Source organism: Amblyomma mixtum, chromosome 4 (assembly GCF_055824585.1).
Source record: "Amblyomma mixtum isolate Tamu chromosome 4, ASM5582458v1, whole genome shotgun sequence".
Taxonomy (NCBI): domain Eukaryota; kingdom Metazoa; phylum Arthropoda; class Arachnida; order Ixodida; family Ixodidae; genus Amblyomma; species Amblyomma mixtum.
The window spans coordinates 43,793,137-43,806,318 of NC_143015.1; positions in this window are offsets into that span (position 1 = coordinate 43,793,137).

Genomic DNA, 13,182 nt, shown 5'->3' on the forward strand with positions numbered 1-13,182 from the left:
CATTCTCTCCGGCCCGTCGGCGGTTGCACCATCCCGCGCCCTGCGCCGTCAAGCTTCACATTTTGAGATCGGAGATAACCTGCTTTATCGCCCTAATTATCATTCTGATTGACGAAAATGACTCCTCGTCATACCTCGACACCTCCGGTCCTATATCTATTCATGTTTTGTTTTCACGCTGATTTGCAATGCCGTCACGCCGGCATTTTCAAGACTTACACGCGCCTCCAGCTCTGCTTCTACTGGCACGGCATGTACAATTTTGATTTGAAGTACGTACGCTCCTGCCTCGGCTGCCAACGCCGTAAGAAACCCACCAACCGTATTGCTGGTGAGCTGCAGCCGCTATCTTGTCCGCCTCCCCTTTCGACCGCGCTGGCATTGATTTATTTGGGCCCCTCCCGTATACTGCTTTAGGCAAACGATGGGTCATTGTTGCCGTCGATCACCTAACGAGGTATGCTGAAACCGCCGCGCTCTCTGCTGCCACGGCACAGGATGTGGCATCCTTTCTTCTGCGTCGATTCATCCTTCGACACGATGCCCCGCGTGAACTCCTCAGCGACAGAGGCCGCGTCTTCCTATCTGACGCCATCAAAGCTCTTCTACGCGAGTGCAACTTCATCCATCGGACTTGCACCGCTTACCATCCTCAGGCAAACGGTCTCACTGAACGCTTCAACCGAACTCTGGGGGACATGCTGGCTATGTACGTTGGTTCGAACCACACGAACTGGGACCTCATTCTCCCGTATATTACGTTCGCGTACAATATGGCTACGCAGTCTACAACCGGATTTTCTCCTTTCTCCTTTAAGGCCGACATCCCTCCGTCCCCAATGATACTGTTCTCCCCTACCACCATGACGCATCTGAGTGCACCGCCGTTTCCAAAGCCGCCAGGCACGCCGAAGACTGCCACCACATCGCCCGGTCACTCACGACAGCTACCAAGACCCTTCAGAAAACCCGCCACGATGAAGATTGACCTCCCCAGCATTTCTCGCCCGGCTCTCTTGTCTGGCTGTGGATACCTCACCGTACTCCGGGCCTCTCCAGGAAACTGCTGTCTAGGTTTCACGGGCCCTACCACATCTTGAAGCAAACATCTCCAGTCAACTATATTGCCACGTATCATTGTAGTGTCCGTTCGTTCGCGCTCAAGGCTGCAGGAAAGGGCTGTTATCATTTTTGTTTGTGGCTCGAGAAGCGACCGGACTAATCTCGATTGATCACAGCCACGAAGAGCTGCATCTACGTTTTTCTAGATTACTGTAGATGATCTTGACCTGTTATCTCGAAGTTTCCTTGCTGGCTTTAAATTGAGCGACGCCGCGAGCGGCGGGCATTCGTAGTTCGACGACAGACGAGTACGTTTGCAGCTTACGCCGCCGCCGAGTGATTCAGTTCTTTTGCGGGCGCAAGTCAGCCCAAATAAAGAGGTTCGTTTTCAAGACTGGTTAGTGTCTTCCTGACCGCTGGACTGCCGTCACTACAACGTGACATCTGGTGGAGGTGCGGGGTAGCCTTCCATGTTCCGGACACCCCCTACAAGTCGTGACGCCAGCCCTCTGAGTCATTCACTGCAGGACCTGAGTCCAGTCCACCGCGCAAGCCGACGTCTGCTAGGGGACGCACCTGAGTTACGGATTCTGCTGAACCCTACTCGGAAGCGAAAGCAAGTAGCAACGTCCACCATGAGCTTGCCCCCGACGACCACTACAATCATTTTGCAGCAGCCCCGGGTGCCAGCAACCTTCGACGCTTCGCCTGGCGCCGACCCCGAAGAATGGCTGGAGCAGTTCGACCGCGTGGCTGTCTTTAACAACTGGGACGATGCCATGAAATTTAGGTAAGTCTTCGTCGCCCTGGAAGGACCAGAAAGAGTCTGGTTCGAGAATGAGGAAGACAGCCTTGCCAACTGGGAATCCTTCAAGGAGCGGCTTCTCAAGACATTCACAAACTTCGTGAGAAAGGAGACAGCCCAGCAGCTGCTACAGTCTCGCATACAACACCCAAACGAGACCGTTGCAGTGTACACTGAGGAAATGAAGCGTCTCTTCCGGCGGGCCGACGCGAGCATGAAGGAAGAAGAGAAAGTGAAGTTGCTTATGCGAGGAGTTAAAGAGCAACTCTTTGCCGGCCTCGTCCGCAACCAACCGAAAACCGTCGCGGAATTCGTAGCAGAGGCATCCACGATGGAAAAAACTCTTCATGCCCGAGCCCGCCAGTATGACCGCCAGCAGAGCGTTTTCTCAGCAAGCTGCCTGGACACCGCTAACAACGATAACCTGCGGGATATTATACGCCAAGTTGTACGAGAAGAGCTCCGACGATTGCCGCCAAATGGAACGCAGCCGCAGGTTGCATCACTTACTGACGTAATCCGGGACGAAGTTCAATAGGCCTTGGGTGTGACGCCGACCACCACGCAGCCTATGGAGCCCCCAGCCATGACTGACGCCGCAGCTGTGCGGCGTCCTGCACCTCGACAACGGCACTCAAGCCCCTATCGCCCTCAGCCAGCTGCGTTTGACCGCCGCCCTCTCGCCCCAACCCGCCCGTCCTACGAGCGTCGCACACAGCCGAGGAAATGTGACGAGTGGAGAACTCCCGACCAGCGCCGCCCACTATGCTTCCACTGCGGCGAAGCCGGTCACATTCTCCGGTACTGCCCATACAGGAAAATGGGCATCCGAGGGTTTTCTTACGACGCCCCACGACCCCGACCCGGCCAGCGACCAGCCGAAATCGAAGAGTTCTTGCTTCGGAAAGAATACTCAACGCCCAGCCGCCTATCACGTTCCCCGTCGCCATCGTCACCGCGCTTCGTATCTCCTAGCCGAGTCTACACCGTGCGTGGTCGCTCCCCCAGCCCCCGAAGGTTAAACTGAATAAAGCAGCCTCTGGAGGTGAGGCTGCTTCTAAGCGCAAGGACAGAGTTCCTGCACCGACGACAACTGCGACGACACCTCCCACGACACCTCCTACGACACCTACGACGACAACTTCGACGACATCTTCGACGACAACTTCGACGACAACACCGATGACGACGACGACGCGGCCAGACTTGACGCCTTTACCGATGCCCATAGCAGTAACGTTGGAGCGCGCCCACCGCAGCCTCACTACCCGACGAAGCCGAGATCGGACACCAAAGACAACGTGCAATACAAGAACGCGAACAAATGACCTTGAAGTTACGGTCGACGGTCACGCGGTTACTGCCTTGGTCGACACGGGAGCTGACTACTCCGTCATGAGCGGGCCATTCGCTGTCCGACTCAGGAAAGTGACAACTTGGGATGGTCCGCTAATCCGCACCGCAGGTGGTAACCTTATTACGCCGCCAGGACGCTGCACTGCGAGAGTTACAGTAAATGGGCGAACCTATTCTACAACCTTCCTGGTCCTACAGAAATGCTCGCGAGACGTGATTTTGGGAATGGACTTCCTGAATGAACATCGGGCGATCATCGACCTTCGAGCCAAGTCGATCAAGCTTTCCACGGACAAAGCCATATCTGAAGCGACGACAGCGACTCATCGCGTTGCCTTAAACGTCCTCGACGAAGCACTGAGCGTGCCGCCCCGATCAAGCATCGTCGCCTGCATTGATACAGGAGACATCGAAACTGCCGAAGGCGTCGTCGAGGGGAACACCCAGTTACTCCTTGATCGAGGACTGGGCGTCGCAAGGGGAGTCGCCCAAATCCGAAATGGCCAAGCCAGGTGCTGCTAACCAACTTACCGAAGAATACCGGCATGTAAACAAAGGTACAACGATCGCTTTCCTCGACGAGCTGGCAGACATCGGAGACATATTTGCCCTACCCGACCAACCCGAAGAACCATCTGACCAAGGCCATCAACCAACGTTTGATATCAACCCGGCATTACCACGGAGCAGACAAGACCAAATACGCAGTCTTCTTCAAAAGTACAGCGATTGCTTCTCATCAGCATCGAATGTGCAACGAACCCGGCTTGCCAAGCACCGCATTGTCACGGACGAACACGCCCGACCCTTGCGACAGAGCCCCTACCGCGTATCGCCGCTAGAACGCCAAGCTATTCGCAAGCAAGTTGAGGAAATGCTTCATGACAACGTCATCCAGCCATCGAGGAGCCCTTGGGCAGCTCCATTCGTCCCAGTAAAAAAGAAAGACGGCACCCTTCGCTTTTGCGTCGATTACCGCCACTTGAACAGCATTACGAAGAAGGATGTCTACCCCCTCCCCCGCATCGACGAAACATTGGATAGGCTATGCACCGCTAAGTACTTCTCATCGATGGACCTGAAGAGCGGGTACTGGCAAATTGAAGTCGACGAAAGAGATCGCGAGAAGACTGCGTTCATCACACCAGATGGACTCTTCGAGTTCAAGGTGATGCCATTCGGCCTCTGCTCTGCCCCAGCGATGTTCCAGCGAGTAATGGATATGGTGCTCGCAGGCTTGAAGCGGAAAATTTGTCTAGTCTACTTGGATGACGTTGTTGTCTTCTCCTCAAGCTTTGAAGACCATCTCAGAAGGGTTCGGACAGTGCTGGAAACAATCAAGTCTTCAGTACTAGCACTGAAACCAGAGAACTGCCACTTCGCCTACGAGGAGCTGCTGTTCCTTGGTCACGTCGGAAGCAAGGTTGGTGTTCGCCCAGACCCTCAGAAGGCGGCTGCGATCGCACAGTTTCCACAACCTAATGACAAGAAATCTATACGCAGATTGCTTGGACTGTGCGCTTATTACAGGCGATTCATCAAGAACTTTTCGCGCATCGCTGAACCTTTGACCCAACTTACAAAGGCTGACGTGCCTTTTAAATGGGAAACGCCGCAAGTGGAAGCTTTCAAAGAGCTGAAGCGCCGCTTACAGTCCCCTCCTATGCTCGGACACTTTGATGAAAACGCCGAAACCAAAATTCATACAGATGCAAGCAGTGTGGGCTTAGGAGCGGTCCTCGTTCAGAAAGATGGCAAACAGGAGAAAGCTATCGCGTACGCAAGTCGTTCACTGTCGAAAGCCGAAGCCAGCTATTCGACGACCGAGAAAGAATGTCTCCTGAGTTGCAAAGCCTAGTTGATTATCTCAAAGGCAAGACCGCATCGCCTCCTCGAGGGTTCAAGCGCCAACTGTCGTCCTTTGTCGTTCACAATAATGTCCACCTGAAGAAGAACTTCGCGTCCAACAGGACAGTCCATCTTCTTGTCGTGCCCAAAAATCTCAGGCAAGAAATTATGCAGGCATGCCATGATGAGCCGACTGCAGGACATCTCGGGATTGCTCGCACGTTGCACCGTATCCAGGAGAAGTACTATTGGCCGCGGCTAGCTGCCGATGTTTCCCATTACGTGAAAACGTGTCGTGAGTGTCAGCGACGCAAAACGCCTCCGACTAGACCAGCCGGATTCCTGAAACCCATACCACCCCCAACTAAGCCCTTTCAGCAAATTGGGATGGACCTCCTCGGCCTCTTTCCGACTTCACCATCGGGCAAGAAATGGATCATCGTGGCCACCGGCTACATGACCCGATACGCCGAAGCAAAAGCGTTGCTTAATGGTACCACGACAAAAGTCGCTAAATTTTTTGTCGAACAAATTCTCCTGCGACACGGCGCCCCCGAAGTGCTCATCACAGACAGAGGAACGGCGTTTACAGCGGAGCTGACGCAAGCCATTCTCAACTACAGTCAGACAAGCCATCGGAGGACAACTGCCTATCATCCGCAAACCAGCGGACTCACAGAACGTCGGAACAAAACTATCGCAGATATGCTCTCCATGTACAGTCTTTGTCAAAAGTTTAGAGCCCAGGGGGTTTGCTTCTAAGCCTTGTAGTGGGACTCCTGAAGCATTCGTGGCAGCCCTACCCATTGGAGAAGACAGGACCAGAAATCTTTTTATCTTCAGGAAATTTGGAGCGCTGGAGATGCGTTACGAACCACACAGTGTGGCTCAGAAGCAAACCCCCTGGGCTCCAAACTTTTGACAAAGGCTGTACATCGACGCCGAACACAAGCCGTGGGGCACCATTCTGCCGTACGTGATCTTTGCCTATAACACTGCCGTCCAGGAGACTACCAGGTTTACCCCATTCCAGCTTGTATACGGCAGGAAGCCCACGACAGCACTCGACGCAATGCTCCCGCACGTTTCACACGAAGACAACCACGACGTCGCCGCCTAACTTGATCGCGCCGAGGAAGCTCGACGACTTGCGCGGCTTCGCATTAAAGACCAGCAGCACACCGACGCCCGACCCTACAATCTGCGCCGACGAGACACACATTACAAGCCAGGTGATCGTGTTTGGATATGGACGCCATTTCGCCGCCGTGGATTGGGTGAAAAATTGTTGCGACGCTACTTTGGCCCGTACAGGGTTCTCCGTTGCATCGGTGACCTCGACTGTGAAGTCATCCCCGACGGCACTACAGGTTCTCAACGACGGCGCACACGCCTGGAAGTCGTACATGTCGTACGGCTTAAACCTTACTATGAACGCTAATGGACTCGATGTTTACATTCTCCGCATTTATTTTTCACTTTTGAAGCGTGGAGGCGACGCTTCTTTGGAAGGGGGGTAATTCCACGTATCATTGTAGTGTCCGTTCGTTCGCGCTCAAGGCCGCAGGAAAGGGCTGTTATCATTTTTGTTTGTGACTCGAGAAGCGACCGGACTAATCTCGATTGATCACAGCCACGAAGATCTGCATCTATGTTTTTCTAGATTACTGTAGATGATCTCGAAGTTTCCTTGCTGGCTTTAAATTGAGCGACGCCGCGAGCGGCAAGTATTCGTAGTTCGACGACCGACGAGCACGTTTGCAGCTTACGCCGCCGCCGAGTGATTCAGTTCTTTTGCAGGCGCAAGTCAGCCCAAATAAAGAGCTTAAATTTCCAAGACTGGTTGGTGTCTTGCTGACCGCTGGAGTGCCGTCACTACAACGTGACAATATAGTTGAACCCCTCACGTCGTGACCCGATCTCAGACGCCGCGGCCGTGAGGCTGTCCATATCAACCGACTCAAGACATACCACGACCCCGCTGTTTTGTCCACCCCTTAAGCCGCCAGGATCGCTCCTCTTCTGTCCGGGGGCCATTGTAAGGAAGACGGCGGCTATACGCGCGAGCCGCATGGCCATCGCCTGGTGCACGCTCCTGGCTCCACTGCCTGACCTCGGACTGCTGTCAGCCCTAATCCCGTTGAGAGGCTTCACCGAATAAATCCCACCTTACAGAAGAAAGTTAAAAAAATTATTCCCCACAACCACTGCATATTATATTCCATTAACACCAATAAAGGAAGGCAGTGGCATGGGACAAAAGTACCGTTTCATAATTTATCTGTGCGAAGCACTCATTAAATGGGTTTTGAATTCTGGGAAATCACCACAGACAAAAAAAGAAACACTGTCGCTTTCACATGTGTGGCCACGGAGCGGACGCGAGTTCGGCCGTTTCTTCTAATGTAATGTCTCACTAGTAGACGCATGCGCACCTGGACCTATCCCAACAAAGGGGGTGTCTCCACGACACGTGTACAATTTATCTGTATTGCAAGACAACTTGCCCTGAAGACAAGGCGCCTTGATTGCGACAAAATGTCACTGCACGAGCTGCAAGAGAATGATTTTCAAGTTTCACATCCGATGCTCCCGAACACGGGGAACTCAACAGTTTGCACGACGGCGATGGCGTCCTAGCCAAGAACCGCTGGATTATTTGATGTCGTCTAAATGAGAGTATAGAAACAACTAGCTTAGGCGTAGGCACATTCAAATGAATGCTAAATGATAGTTGCATCCTGGACCTTCCAGAGTTATTTAACCGGCTTTCAGGACGAATTGGAGGATAGGAAAGGGCAAGGAACATACGCGATAACGAGAGTCTCAGCATGTAAATAATTTAAATCCCTTGTATCCCATGGTTTTTAAAGGTCTACTGCATCACTTTTTCTGAACTCTGCGACAGATATTCAAGGATGTGTATACGCTGTAGGTAAAGCATGTCAAGATTTTTTTTTGGCGGTAGATTTTACAATGATTATATATTCGGCGATTAAATTTTATGCTCATTCTCACAGTACACGTGGCGGGCAGTGAAGCTTACTTTAAAGTCATAGACGGTAAGGGTTTAAACTTCCGCTGCCGTTAACAATACCCTGCCACGCGTCATTGGATGCTGTTAAACATGACTCAGCAGGCTCTGTCTTTAGTGGCGTAAGTAAAGCAAGCGTTTATGAGTTGGAAATGTGCCATTATCGTAGATGACTTCATCATGCGCCCCCCATTGGTGCTGTGTTCTGCGAAGTAGCTTAAATGCGGGTGGGATTTTAATCGGCAATTGCGTCGCCATTTCATATGCTAGCCCAAAACGACCTCGCATTCTTTGAAAGTTAAAGAAATTCGACCCTTTTAAGCTCGTCGTATTCTAAAACCTCTACATTTTCCTTAGAAGTACTGCACATCATGCTTTTGGAGTGGAAGGAGTCCTGGACAAGTTCTCGGTAATGCGCAGGGCCGTTCACTGGGGGAATAGCGGCATAAACAGATCCCTCTTGACTGGTACCACACGTTACGGAATCGAAGTCAAGCGTCTGACCGAACTTTTTTTTCAGGGATGTTGCTTGGAGTCAAGGGATCTTCGACAAAGTATTAAAAGTGAAATGATTAGCCGTGTGCACGCCAGAATTAGTCGAATGACTTTGCTATGCAGAACCGTCACAACCGAAAACAGCCGTACTGTGCGTAATGACTACAGTTGTGCATAGAGTACGCAGTAGCTGTGCATGGTGCAGAACAGTGTAATTGGCTTCAGTAGCTTAGAATATTCTGCCTTTTGTGTAATCTTAAAGCAAGAAAAACCTGAATGTCCGCCCCCCCCCCCCCCCCTCCCCCTGCTAATGCTCAGTCTCCTCAGGAGCTGTTAGACCCCCTTTAATTTCATTCGCTTTGGAGATTTGCATAATGGAGCTTCATACCTCGTTTTAATTAAGATGGAGAGGCTTCCATCTCCGAAAAAGGTGTTTTTAGAAGCAATAGAAAGTTTAAGCGTTACGAGCCGACGAAAAGCTCATATTGAGGTTATCTATGTATTAGCACTGTGGAAATTTGAAATCTGGCAGTTTACGCCATCGTGGTGGCTCAGCGTTTACGGTACTCAGCAGGTGACCCGAAATACGCGGGTTCGGTTCCGGCCGCGGCTGTCGCATTTCGATGCAGGCAAAATGCCTGAGGCCCGTGTGCTGTGCGATGTCAGTGCACGTTAAAGACCAGGCGGTCGAAATTTTCGGAGCCCTCCACTAGGGCGTGCCTCATAGCCTGAGCCGCTTTGCGACATTAAACTTCACGGAACCAAACCCGTCAATGTTTTTACAATATAGCGACTGTGGCTAAAGGCTAGGTTGCATAATTCGCAAAAGCTGTTAATAGCTCCCTAAGCCGAACAGAACGGTGCAAAATGCGTTAGTTGTTCTTTCTGTCTGATGGGATGGAATATGTTGTTATTATGGCAGCCTGCGCACGCGCTACATTGTGCACAATATCTGTTGATCATGCATGAGTGTATGTTCACTGCAGGTGTCTGCAATGCACATTTACTTTTGCCGGCAGTCAGTATCTCACCGGTAGATATTTGTAATTTTTCTGTCCCCAATGCTAGCAATAAATCTTTTTCACTTTTTGGGAAGCTGTTACTCCAAACTTTACCGCCTTTTTCGTATCTGTTATTTATTGCCACAGAACCGGGAGCACGCAAGTGCAGATACGCGCAATAAAATCTATTCTCGTTGCAATATTTCACCACAGAAGACCACTGCGTTCTACCCCTCTTCTGCACACTTGAGCCTGGCTGCATATACTCATTTATTATTCCAGTGCAGTGCTGTCATATGTAACTAGGAGCATCTCTACATAGCACAAAGAGCACGCTCCAGTCTGTTTCATAGACATACGAAGCAGCCAGATGTCGCTTCTCGCTGGCTGCTATCCATTAAATATCTGCTGCTTTCTCCTGCAAAACCTAGGACATCACGGTTTTCCCTCCTTTGAGTTATAAATTGTATCGTGTTACTGCATACTGTTTTGAGGAATACTCTGTGCACATCTAAAAGCATGATGGCCATAGTACCACGTGGAGCCTATATACTCCTAGAAACTGTCTTTAAAATACTTAGGTTGCGGCAGCACTAATACTGCGTGCGAGAGGTCTTGTCGACACACTGTGCTGAAAGTGTTGAGGGTATAGCACGGTAAGATGTGCTGAAGTTCTCAACATTGCCAAAATAACCCCACCTGTGCAGATTTGTAGTCATTTGTATTAGATCTGAACAAGGTACTGGGGACGTCAAAGTGTGTTAAATAAGTCAAGCCTGCACGGGTAGCGCAGAAAGAACATACCTTGTTACTAAACGCTCTGTCGAGGCAGTCCAGAAGCTGAAAGATAGGATTCACATGTTAATATAGAAACGGTATCTGATTAAAGTGCCATTTTATTCATTAACGTTATGTATTATATATAGGAAGCGCTTCTAAATAGCTTCAAATTCATACCCACGTGATTGTGTGCGGAACCTTGGTTAGTGGCAGAAATATGGAAATTCTAGACACAGGCAATACGGCCACATCAGCACAATATAAGGGGGGTCGAAAATCAATGGTACCTAAAAGACTGGTTTATCCATTATGATTATGGGCTTTAACGTCCGAAAGCGACTCAGGCTATGAGAGACGCCATAGTGAAGGGCTCCGGAAATTTCGACCACCTGGGGTTCTTAATATGCACTGACATCGCGCAGTACACGGGCCTCTGGAATTTCGCCTCCAACGAAATTCGACCGCGAAGAGAAAAAGGTACGGATTAGTCGGGGGTGTGTGAGACCAAATGAGTGCCGATGAAAGTTGTGGGGCCTACTACAAGAATTTTTTTTTGTCATTTTGAAAGGCAAGTTAACATTTAAAGCCTAATTAGCTGACTCTCTAAGTTTAACTTCGCAAAAGTATCAATAACGAAGTTGTATATCGAGTCCAGAAACAGCGTACTTAAATTCTACAAGCTAACATTCATGTAGGTATTCTTAGCGCTCGACGAAGAACGCCTGCCATTGAGTTACACATCTGCTCGCGCATATTCTCCCGCAGCTGCAAACGCAAACCCACCTTGGTGACAGAGCTACGGAGATGAGCGGATTGGATTCTGGAGAAGGCTACCGCGTGCGAGTTTTGGTTTTTGACGGGATGGTTTAGCCAGTAAAAAGATTTCCTTAAAAAGCACTTTGCTGACTGTTGTGTCCCCGTATTGCTTTTGTGTGTGTGCGCCCCCTCCTAACGACCACTCGCATTCCCCTCCTAACGACAGTTCGCATCCTCCTCCTAACGACCACTCAATCCTCCTTCTAACGACCGCTTGCCCCTCGTCGCACGCTGTCGCCGGATGCCCCCCCCACGGTGCGCCCCCGCACCCTCCTCCTGTTCTGGGAAGCCACTCCCTGCCGTGGACGCTTCTCCACTCCCTCCTTTCTTCGGGCGGCCAGTTCGGTTCCTGCCTCGGTCGACGCTGGTCGCACCCTCATCGGCTTTAAATAAACGAAGTCTAAAAGTACCGTGTGCGTCTTTCGCTGCATTCAACACAGCGACCGGACACGACAGTGGCGACGAGAAAGTGGATTCGACCCGCGCTACGCAACGCTATTGACAAGCCATGGCTACGCGAGGGTTTCCCAATCAGATACCAGAATTCAACGGCTCATCGTGGTCATCGTGGGTTGGACGCCTTCAGTTCTACTTTGAAGCTAACAACATCACAGACCCAGCCTTGAAGAGGGCCAACCTGCTGACGCTGTGCGGGGAGCAGACCTACGATACTGTCTGCGCCCTTATTCAGCCAAGCACACCAGCGGCAGTGTCTTACGACGACATCGTAAAAGCGCTGCAAAAGCACTACGACCCAAGGCCATCCGAGGTCTACAGCCGGGCTCGCTTCCAACGACGAGATCAACTGGAAGGAGAAACTGTGAGCGCCTACGTAGCCGCGCTCAAGAAGCTCGCTGCCGACTGCAATTTTGGAACGCTGTCGACAACAGCTACCGGGCAGGAGGGAGACGCAGCTTCTTCTGCTAACACCACCATGCTTCCCTTGGACGTGATGTTACGCGACAGATTTGTGTGCGGACTGAGTGACGAGTCACTGCAGCAGCGCCTGTTCGCTGAGAAGGACCTCACATTCAGCAAAGCTTACGACATCGCCGTTCGAGCGGAGAGCGCCGGTCACCAGCAGAGAGGGATTCGCCGGAACACCGAGCCGGTACACCAGACAAGCAACCAGGTGCGCAAGCCTTCTGTTGTTGTAAAATCGGTCAAAAAGGCACAACGCTGCTGGCGGTGTGACGACCAACACAACCCCCAGGGATGTCGATTCCAGTCAGCCACGTGTAATTTTTGCCACAAGCGAGGGCATATCGAAAGAGCATGCATTACGAAACGGAGACTTGCCAAGATAAAGTCACCTTCCCAGCCTAATCACAGCGTCAACGCCTCAGAGAATACGCCGCTATCTGATCTCCATGGAACAACATCAGCAACACCATCTGTGTTGTACGACCTGAACACCATGAATCTCGGCACGCGACCGAAGATTTTTACAGAAGTAAGCGTACATCACCAGCTGATTAAGTTCGAGGTGGACTCCGGCGCAGCCTGTACTCTGATCAGTGAGGACACGTTCCGAACTTCATGGCCATCTGACGCACCCGCCCTGCAACAAGACGACACGCACCTGCGAACGTGGTCAGGACAGAATCTGCCACTATTGGGCTCTGCCAACGTGCAGGTTAACTACAACGGCCAGACCCATACGCTACCTCTGCTTGTTGTGAAGGGCACAGGATCAAGCCTTCTAGGGAGAAACTGGTTTTCTCCACTAGGCGTGATGATATGCGGCATACACCAGACGCCGAGCCAGAACATGGTTGAGCAACTGCAAGAGAAATACGAAAGAGTATTCTCGGAAGAGATTCCAGGAAACGAAGGGCCCCCGGTCACACTGGAGTTGTTGGACAACGCGCAACCCAAATTTCTGAAGGCCAGGCCGGTGCCGTTTGCTCTCCGAGCTTCAGTTGAAAAAGAGTTGGACAAACTGGAGCAGCAAGGTGTCATCGAGCCGACGCAGCATTCAGAAT